The following is an 11,375-nucleotide window of genomic DNA, read 5'->3' as shown; positions in this document are numbered from 1 at the left end:
AATCTATGAGAGCAAATCCAAACCCCAAAACTAAGCCATTATTCTTCTATTGGTCTGGTGCCAGCACGGCTCACCTTCATTTCTACGTGGCTGAGAATATTGAGGTTTTCAAGGCAACTCTGTAAGACCTTTAACCTCTGTAAGACATCACCTATCATATAGCCATCCTATCTGTGATCCTGAATTTTGTTAAAACACAACAAAACAATGGAACAGAAGCATTTACTAGTTCTTCCTGACTGGGCCTAATCTAAAGAGCATTTTGTTAAATCCTACTGCTCATCCACCTACCTAAATGTTCCCTTTGAATCTGCCCAGGAACATAATGTAACATTTGGAAATTTATCACTAGTTCCCTCAGACTGAACAAGTGAGTAATAGAATGCTTGTTCAGGCTAATCCTAGACCTCAATCCAGAGCCCTTGGCATTGGCCCAAGGGCCAGCAGACAGAACCCTAATCCTTGTGACTCAGGAGTGGTGGCCCATTTCCTCCAGACTCGCCTCACCGCCTTCATCATGGGGCTTTGCCTTGCCCCATATTTTGAGGATGTCCAGCTTTATAAACTTGCAAACTGAGTACTTAGATAAACTCAGCCCCAAAGTGGGGGCAGACATTTCCCCTCACAGTGGTGCATTACCTGGTTAAACCATCAGCAAGGACGGACTCTTGCAATGCTCATTTTCTGAGCCTCTGAGCCCTGAGAAACTCTGCTTCTGGGATAGCAAATTCTCTCCTCCCACACAATGAGGCAAACGTCTCCATGACAGATGGGCCAGGCTGCAGTCCCTCAGAGTCAGCAAACTGAAGGCTTATTAATACGAAGGGAAAACAAAGTCCAGGAGCACCCTTTCTCTTATCCCATTCGGTCCTCTCTAAGTCTAAATTGGCTGAAAGCTACCCATGCATAGAGATTGAAGTCTCCCAGGAATTACGCAGCAGCAGCCAACCTTCTCTCAGCATCCCCAGGGCTAGGACTCACCATAGAGGCACATGTTACAATTTTGTGACAGAAAACGGGCTTTTCAGATCAGTCTGAGTGAGTTTGTCACCATGAAAGCAAAATGTTGCCTGTGGGAAGGAGAAGGAAGGAACACCTCTCTCATAAAAAAAAATAATAATAATAAAATAAAAAATAATAAATTCTGCTAGAATGTGTTCAGGGAGATGTGTGCCCTCTGCAGGCTGTCTTTTTGACGACGCCTAAAACCCAATTACTTGTTGGTCCAGGAGTTTTCCCATCAGAGTAAAGGGTAAAGGATTTGCAATGGCCTATAAAACCCTCAAAGACCTGTCCTCCCCTCCTCTCACTGTCTCCTAAGCAAACTGGTTCTAACAACAATGCCTCTCTCCCTTGTTTTGGTTACCCAGCCCTATTTATGACTATCCCCAAATAGAATACTTAAAAAGAAAAGCACAAGCATTGATTTTGCTTACAGTCCTATAGTTTGATCAGGGGTCACTGGAGAAGGCTCATTGCTACTGTACATGGTGTCAGATGACAGGGTTCAACTGGGAACTGGAGGACCTGCTTCCAGGACCACTCCTTCACACAGCCCTAACTGTCACCTGGAGGCTCAGCCTCAATCCTCTCCACCTGGGCCTCAGCGGGCCTGGCTTTCTCACAGCACGGTGTCTGGAGAGAGCTGAACAGGTGATGTACTTCCTTTTATGACCCAGCCTCCAAGTCACCTCGTGTCCCTTCGTTCATACTGGCCACATTCCACACTTTGGGGGAGAACCTATCCAGGTTCAAGAGAAGGACACTTAGATCCCACTTCTTAACACAGGCCAGAGGATGGCAAGGCTCTGGAAGGTCACACCGGAGAGGAAATCTTGGGTGGAATATTAAATCCATGACTATTCCTATGTGACACCAGGCATGCTTCCTCCCAGGGCTTAGCCTCTGCTTTCTCTTTGTCTAGAATGCTCTTCCCTTAGATATGCACTTGGCCCATATTCTCAATAGTTTTGGATCTGTACCCAAATAGCTTCTTCTCAGCAAGGTCTTCCCTGGGTGTTCTCTGCAAAGTGAAAGCTCATCCCACCTCCTTACCTCTTCCCTACTTTCTTTTTTGCCATGTAATTAACACTATCAACATGCTGTTTGCTTATTTATTCTTTTCTTTTATTTTTTTACTATTCCTTTCATTAAATTGTAAGTGTCCATTAAGGGAAGGCATTTGCTCTGTTTTATTCATTGATGCTTTTCCAGATAGAAAAGAGTACCTGGCACATAGTGTGGACTCAATAAATTTTTATTTGCGTAAATTAATGACCATCTGCCCTCCGAAGATGGAAGTGACCATTTGTTCTCATTTCCTCTGGTCCTTGGGCCCTGAGTGCAGAGCCAGGTACATACACTCTCTGTAAATAAAGTGGTTTTAAGCTTTCTCAGTTGAAAAAAATCAACAACAAACCAGCTACATTCCACTTACAGTCAGTTACTCACAATGACCTCCCTCTCCTCATCTACAAAGTAACAGTGCCAGCCAATCTGGCTCTTAAATTCTGCTCCCACTATGCTGCTCCTGTCTCCAGTGAGATGCAGGAATTAAAAAGAGGAAAAAAGGCAGGGGCTCCCCAGGAGATGAAGCACAGCTCTGAGAGTAAACTTATGTGTGTCTGCCTAATCTTTCCATGTCTTGTCATCTGAAGAGGTTGACCTGTAAATCATCTTAAATCTTCGCAATTCATATGTCTTAGAAAATGGGAAGAAAGCAGGGAGACAGTTACTTTAAATTTTATTGGGCAATTGATTGGGCAATTCTGGTCTTTACTTAGGGAGTCCACCTTGAGCTTATTAGTACATTCTCCAGAGGTGTTTGAAATAAAGTAGTGGCATTTCAAGGTAGATTAGTCAAAGATGCTCTAAAGTGGATGTGTTCTTGAATTTCACTTAAATATTATTCACTAAAGAATACTAGTACAAGTTGTATCAGGTTGGAATGCCCTGGACCCCATCATCAGATATATTGTTCTAGAAGTTCAAATTGAGTCTGTTCTTAGATGAACTTACGATGACAGTTCAATGTATGTAATTGGCAAATATTTTCATCCTGCCAAAATAGAGACACAAGAGCCATGGATCCAAATAGCTTCAAGTTGGTGGACAGGGTTGTGACAGCAACTGGGATGTGACACTGGAGTTAACTCCATGCATACAGGGTCCATATGGCTCCCCCTTGCTTCAGGACCCTGAATCTGAGAATGTCTACAGCAGAAGGTGGCAGTTCTCCATGTTGGCAGGGGCATGGGTATGGGACAAAGAGGATGAAAGAGCAAGGGTTGCTTCCTTCTTAAGCAGGAGTTACAAGAATGAAAAGACATTCTTTGAGTTCCTTCTCAGACTAGGTATGGAGACTATAAACTCTTAATGTCATTTACAGGCAGAAGCTCTTTGAATGTAAATGAAACAGCCAATGACCCTTTTGATTGGCATTTATATCTCTTTTTATAGAGATCACATAGAATAGTGTTGTAATTCTTGACAGATTTGATTGTAAAATATATGGGACAGTAAGCTCCCTGGAAGAAAAGATGATTAATGTTAATAATGAACCAATAATACACAACAGATTCCAGTAATATGTTTTATATTTATAAAGCTATTGTTTTAACTCATTGAAAAACACTATGCTTTATTGTTAGAAATGCAATATTAATAAGACACTACATTATCTAAGTTACAAAAAAGAAGACATTCAAGGTAATCTCTAAATCCAATTAACTTCTTTACTCACATAAAAGAAGAAAAAAACAATACCCATTTGATTTTACTATTCACATTAATGTATTCAAAGAAATGTGCCTGATTAAAGACATAGATCAAAATCAAATGACTTAGTTCAAATGCAGCTGGTCCCACAGTCCTTTGGAAGTGTCAAGGAAGATTGTGGCTCTCTAAAAATAAATAAGAGACCAGAGAAACAAAGTATATTTATCACACAGTGATGAGATCTTTTGTGTTTTTGTTTTTTCCCCCTTCTATATGCAGGGCACTGAGTGAAGCACTCTGAGCTCTGTCAACAAAAATACGGTTCTAATAAGAGTGTGTATTGTTATGTGGGAAACTCACTAAAAAAATCATCTCTTAGATTCTACCTAGCAATTGGAAAATTGCAATATGTTTTATCACCTTTATTTCCCACTTCCTCCTCTTTTCTCCTGACTCTAACCCTGGCTTCATGGAGAAAAGTAGAAGCAGAAAACAAAAAAGAATGGCTTTTGTGATTGGCTCAATTTATGGTTTACTTTTTAGTCAAAATAGAGCAAATCATTAAGTAAATGCTATATATATCAAGTTTGAAAGGCATTTGGAATGGTTTAAAAACAAATAGGCAGTGGGATAGAGGTAAAATTTGTATAATATGTTGAAATTGTGACCCCCAAAATAAATAACGACCAGTACATTGAATTCTGCTAAGTCCTAGTCACTTGTTAGAATAAGACTTAAATTGGATCTGAATTTTTTTTAAATCAAAGAACAAGAAACGAATAGCTATACAGTTTACATAAGTATAACCACTCTTCTGAGAGAAAAAACAAACAAACAAAAAAAACAACAACAACACAAAACACCTGTTTTATTTTCTAAGATTTGAAAAGTTTTGTTCTCTCTCTCTCTCTCTCTCTCTCTCTCTCTCTCTCTCTCTCTCTCTCTCTCTCTCTCTGTGTGTGTGTGTGTGTTTGTCTTTCTTCCTCTATGGACTTTAAATATCAGATTCTGATTATAGAGACAGAAATAAATTACCCAGCCTATCTCCTTTGCAAATTGCTGTGGTTTGGAAAGCCCATCTTACATGAATGTTATAAGTCCCCATACACCATTTACCTCTGATACTGTGCACCTTCTAATAGTTAGTGATGCCCCCATTAGCCTTTGCTGCATACACAAGCTTTCCAAAACTTTGTGGCTTAACCCAAATAATCATTTATTTGCTCACATGTCATGGGATTGGGAAGTTGAGCTAGACTAGACTGGGCCATTCTTCGGCTTGTTGTACCTAAGTTCACCTTTGTAGCAGCTGCACCTGGCAGCTCAGCTGGAACTGGATGGGTGAGAATGACTTCACTCCTATGTCTGGTGGTCGGCAGCCTGAAGGCTAGGGAACTTTGTTTTGCCTCTACCTGGTTTCTCCAGCAGGTTAGCTTGGGCTCCTTCAAACTGCTATCTCCTAGTTCCAAGTAGAACACAAAAAAGCAAGTCTCAATGTGCAAGCACTTTTCTGGCCACTCTTTGCATTACATTTGCTTATTACCCCATTGACCAAAGCAACTCATACAGCCGAACTCAGATTAGAAGGTTGGAAATTCAGAGTTTACTATGAAAGGCAAGCACTGCAATGTATTTATGGACACTTTAAATTTTCTTTCCTTTTTTTTTTTTTTTTTTTTTTTTTTTTTGCATTCTACTGCTAGTTCAATATTACTGCTGCTGCTGGAGAAAACACCTCTCCCCTGATTACACTGTAGCTTGAAGGAAAGAACTATAGCTTCCATTTCTTGCATAAAACTTAGTGCTGCACAATGAGGTCAACTGTGGTGGGGATTATGAAACCCTCTTTCAGAAAGAGAGGATATACCTCTCCAGTTGATCGGGGAGGAAATGAGAAATCCATGATTTAAGAGGTGTGGGGAGAGTAGGTAGAAATGTGTAGAAATGATGCAGGTGAAAATTGTGTGTGTGAATGTGTGGCATGCACACAAATAAGGTGAGAGATGAATAAACTTGTATTTCAGTGTTAACCAGTTTTATTTTTTTAGGGCAAATGAGAATTATGGAACAATTTTAGACATTTATAGATCTTTTTTTTTTTTTTCAATCCCACACCAGGACTTGTTGTGGGATAAGATAGAGCTAAAAACATTAGCACAAAGCCTTCTTTCTCTGGCAGACCCTTCCAAGGTGCCTTCTTTTATTTCTGGTTGTCCCCTGAGGTGTCTCAAATATTCCCACAATCACAATCTCAGCTACCATGTGGTGTCTACCATTTTCCCTGCTTCAGTTCCCTGCAGGGGTGTCAGCTGCCAAGGCTGCTGATGCTGGCAAATGCTTTTGAAGATTCTGGGGTCTCAGGTGCTGATGAAGGCTTTGTCTCCACTAGTAATGAAAGTGCTAGCACCAGCATTGTTGGGTCTGCAGGTGCCGCTTTGTGTTTTTATAGCTTGTAAAGGTTTTCCTACAATAGCAGCCTATAGATTTTGCTGGCTGCTATTTTGGATTCCTTGACTCAATTGGAACAGTTTTCCTGTGGTAAGGTTTTTAGGTTATCATGCAAACAGACCTGCTTGTCAGCCCTTCCTATAAACCTTAAATTGACTAACTTTGGATTAAATGCTGTGTGTCAAGCACACAAGAGTCTGTGGGTCACTTGAGTGGCTATAGCTTGTGAATCTACCTGTGGTCAGTTGTGGTTGTCAGTGGCTTTGTTGAACTCGACTATGCCATCTGACATGTCTGATGGGCTTAGCTGGAGACCCGTGGCTTCACTCCACGTCGCCTCTCATCCTTCAGCAGGTTAGCCCAGGATTGTTCTCCAGGCAGTGCCAGAGTTCCAAGAGAGAGAGCAAGTGCTCAAAGCCTTTTGAGGCCCAGGCTCAGAACCTTTCCAATGTCAATTCTGCTCTTCAGAGCAAGTCAGCAGGCCAGCCAGGTCTAGGAGGTGAAGAAGTAGACTTTTTCTCTTATTGGGAGGAGCTGAAAAATCACATCACAAAGGACATGGATATGGAAAAAGCAGAGAATTGGAGCCATCTATGCAGTCAATCTAACTGCAGCATATCCATCCACCTCTTTGTCCTGGGGTGAGGATAGGTTGGCAACTCAGACAAGGTTAACTACATTTTAGAAAGATTGATTTGGCAATCCTTCTAAAAAGGTGGAGGGTAGATTGATTTAGGTAATGGTCAGAGAAGGTGGTATAACCAGCAAAATGACTTTTGTCTTAATAAGTGATGAATCAGAGGGATGGCAAAGAAGTTACCCATGGTGTGACTGACTTGCAGTAAATGCCTGGAGGGGAATGTTGAGGTGAATAATGGGGCTACTTTCCTGGCTGAGGTGAACACAGAGTCTTGTTGGATTGGCCATGTTCACATGGTCATTGAAGGGCGGAGTAACAGACAGCCACAGGGTCAAATGTTTGCCATCTTTGTCCTGTCAAGGGCAGTAGCAGTGGAGTTAAAGAGTTTTTGAAATCAATAAGGAGGCAGAATTTTAAAAATATTGGTGATGAAATGCAGACAAGGGGAAACTATTATTCTAGAACAATCCTAGAATTTGGATTCAGGTAACAGATAAATGACAATATCATTTCTTCATCATTCTATTCTTATTACATAAATATTAGATTTGAATCTGTATTATATAGGTCCGTCCTTTATCATCTCTATAATAAAGAGCCAGGGTGTAAGGACTGATCATGACCAAAGGATGACCATTGGGAAGTCAGCGCTAGGTTGCTATGGCGACCCATCACTGACTACTGCGCCTGCAGACCCGGTGACCCAGCAGTGACTGCTGAGGGGGCTTTGAATAAGGCCTGAAAAGAGAACTAAAGAGAGAAGCAGGGGTTTATCTGTAGCATCTGAGGCAGCTTTTGACCAACACTGGCCTCTCTCCCTCTGAGCCTGGCCAGCAGTCCCATGTCTATTTCTCTCCAGGCCTCCATCAGGGCTGCAGATCAGCCCTGCCTTTCTGATGAGGCCCTGTTGAAAGGTGCAGAAACGTAGACTGGCATAGATACTGGCCAATCAGAACCAAATCTGGGTCAACTGTGAGAAGCCAATGGCTGTCTAGGAGGCGGAGCTTTTGACACTGACTGCATAGAAACTGACCAGTTTGAACCAAATTGGCCAGCAGAGGAAGGCAGTTGGGGCGAGATTAAGCTGGCAGGGGAGGGAAGTTCGGGGGTGATCAGGCAGGCAGAGGAAGTTAGGGGCAATCAGGCAGGCAGGCAGGTGAGTGGTTAGAACCCAAGTGTCCCAGATTGCAAGAGGGATGTCTGACTGCCAATTTAGGCCCAATTGGGACAGTTGGACATCCTAAGGGTTCCCCAATTGGAAAGGGTGCAGCCTAGGCTGAGGGAACTGCCCTCTCTGTGCATGGATTTTATGCACCAGGTCACTGGTATTGTATAAAGAGCACATTGTTTTTCTTGTCCTCTGTTGGTGCATAACAAACCACCCAGAAGTTTAGAAGCTGCAATGGTAAATTTTATGTCAACTTCACTGGGCCATGGGCTGCCCAGGTATTTGATCAAGCATTATTCTGGTGTTTCTGTGAGATTAACATCTTTATTGGTAGAGTAAGTAATGCAAAGTGCCCTCTCTAATGTGGGTGGGTCTCATCCAATCAGCTGAAAGCTTGAATAAACCAAAAGACTGACTGTCTCCCCTTCCCAAGTCAGCTCCATCTCCCTAGCCCCCACCCTCGAGTCAGAGATAATTCCTTCTGCCTGACCACCTTGGAATTGGGACATCAACTTTTTCTTGCCTTCTGAAACATCAGCTCTTTGTGGGTCATAAACTTCCTGACCTTTGGACTGGAACAACAACATTAGCTCATCATTGGTCCTCCTTGGTCTCCAAGGTACCAACTCACCTTTCAGATCTTGGAACTTGTCAGCCTCCATCATCATATTCACCATTTCTTAAATAAATAAATAATCCTAAATGTTTTTACTCACACATACACACAACAACCATTTTACTTCTCAGAATTCTGTATATCAGATATTTGAATAGGATGGAGTGGGGATGCTCTGTGACACCTTGGGGCCTCAATATGCCTCCTCCTGGCCTCTCTCTCAACATGGTCTCATAATGCAGATTAGTCTGAGCTTCTTAAGAGTTTGGCAGATGCCTTAAGAGCAAGTTTTCCTAGAGCAGTGGTCGGCAAACCGAAGCTCATGAGCCACATGAGGCTCTTTGGCCCCTTGAATGTGGCTCTTCTACAAAATACCATGTGCGGGCGCCCACGTACAGTGCTATTGAAACTTTGTGGACCATGTGCAGAAGTCGGTTTTCAGCCTGGGCGAGTCTATTTTGAAGAAGTGGTGTTAGAACACTCAAGGGGCCAAAAAGCCACACGTGGCTCCTGAGCTGCGATTTGCCAACCACTGTCCTAGAGGACTCACATTGCTTAAACCTCTGTTTCTATCATGTTTCATAATGTTCCACTGGCCAAAGCAAGTCTGCTTGCCAAGCCCAGAGTCAGTGTGTGCTGCCACCAAAGTTAAAGCCTGTCACCTTGTGTGTGTTTGGGGGGGGGGCGGTGGGGCGGGGGGCGCAATCTTAGTTTTCCATTTTGGGCATATTGACTCTGATGGATCTATGTGATATTAAAGTAGGAAGAATCAGGTAACAATATGGGTCTGAAGCTAAGTAAAAGTGATTTAGGATAGATACATTTGGAAATCATTAATATATAGGGGCAATTTGAGAATATTTCACCCATCAGTACAGCAACTAATTAGAACAGATACTGCATACAGCCTCAAAGCGGGTCTCAGGGGTCCCTTGTTATCTGGCCTTTCCCCTTTAGTTATTGGATTAATAGGATGTATCAGGAGTCCCAGGGAAGGAGACAGGACAGTCAGAATAATGAGAGGATACTGATAGGGGGAGGACAATGGGCACAAACTATTTATTGATTGGTAGCAAATATTACAATGTTTTATAACTGTTCTGAGTATCAGCATTATACACAGGTAATAGCTAAAACCATGGGCAGTTTGGTTAACATTGTACTAAGACAGCTTTAGGTTAAACTTAGCCAATATTCAACTATTTTGGTCTACAAAAATCTTAATTTTGTATACTGCAACCTAATCACCAATGAAACAAAAATAGGTCTAAAGTGGATATCACAATTTACTCATTGGCAGGTGAACAAGAAGAGTTCCCAAAGGAAATGAAAAAGAATGGCCCATGGAAGGCAAAGGGCGAGTACAAGAGAGGAAGGGAACAGGCTACCGTCTTGAATACCATACAATAGTGTTTGAATAAGATAAGAACCAAATGGCCTTTGAATTTAGCAACTAGGAACCTTTTTCAGTTCAGTTTTGGGAAAAGCTCTAGTTGGAAATCCTGTTACAGAGGCTTATGAACCACCTGGAGGTGAGAATTGACAAAAATTAGTTTAGAATAATATTTCCTAAAGCTTTGCTAATAGTAAGGGGAGAAAGGATAATTGGGAAGTAGGATTAGGGGAAATTACATTTTTAGATGAAAATTATTTTTGTTCACCATTATATAAGGAATGAACAGGTATTTAAAGATCCTTCAGTTTATTATAAGATACTTGGTTAAAAAGGAAGAGTGGAAAGAGAGTTGAGAGCCTGTGTTCCTGGTTCTAGTGTGTCCAGCCTTGAGGACCAGTTTGGCCATTTCATCCATGTCTTTTTTTGTAAAGAGTAGCCCTCATCTTGATTGCACAGTAAGGTGGCCTGGGGGAGCTGTTCAAGTTCTCCATGCCCAAGTCTCACCCAAGACTGCTTACATCAGAATCTGTGGGTGCACCCAGTATTCAGGATTCTTTTAAAGCTCCTAGGTTATCCCAGGTGTGTTCAAGATTGAGAACCACTGCTTTAGTATGCTAGGTATTTGTTTCCTATTGACTCAGCTTTGGTGCTTTAGCCAAGATTCTAAGAAAACAGGTAACATCCCACTCATCAGTCATGTCTATCTGACTATCGGTACAGTCCACACTGCTTGACAATGGTGGTTGTTGCAGACCTTATCTCAGGACAGTGATTCTCAAACCTACCAGTGGATTAGAATCTCCTGGCACTTACAACATACTGATGTCTGGACTGCATCCAGAGACTTCTATGTAATTGGTCTGAGATGGGGTTATGGGATGGTGTCTCTCAAAAAAAAAAAGCTATGTTGAAGTTCTAACCTCAGGTACTTTAGAATATGACTTTATTTGGAAACAATATCTTTAAAGAGGTAATCAAGTTAAACCAAAGTTGTTAAGGTGACTCTAATCTAATATGACTACTGTCTTCATAAGAAGGAGTAATTTGAATACAAGGCATGTATAAAGAAAATATTATGTGAAGAGACATAAAGAGGTGGCCATGTTAAGATTAGATTGACACAAGGAACAACTAAATCTACCAAAAGCTGGGACAGGTGGCTAGTGTGGCTCAGTGGTTGAGTGTCAATCTATGAAGCAGGAGGTCATGGTTCAATTCCTGGTCAAGACACATGCCCCGGTTGTGGGCTCAATCTTTCATAGGGGGCCCAAAGGAGGCAGCCAATCAATGATTCTCTTTCATCACTGATGTTTCTATCTCTTTCTTCCTCTCCCTTCCTTTTTCTGAAATAAAAAATAAAACAAAGAAAAACAGTTAATTTAATTGTCCT

This window comes from Pipistrellus hanaki (genome assembly GCF_964339955.1).
Source record: "Pipistrellus hanaki genome assembly, chromosome: 6".
NCBI classification, from domain to species: Eukaryota; Metazoa; Chordata; class Mammalia; order Chiroptera; family Vespertilionidae; genus Pipistrellus; species Pipistrellus hanaki.
The sequence above is the reverse complement of the archived record's forward strand: the minus strand, read 5'-3'. Positions refer to the sequence as shown.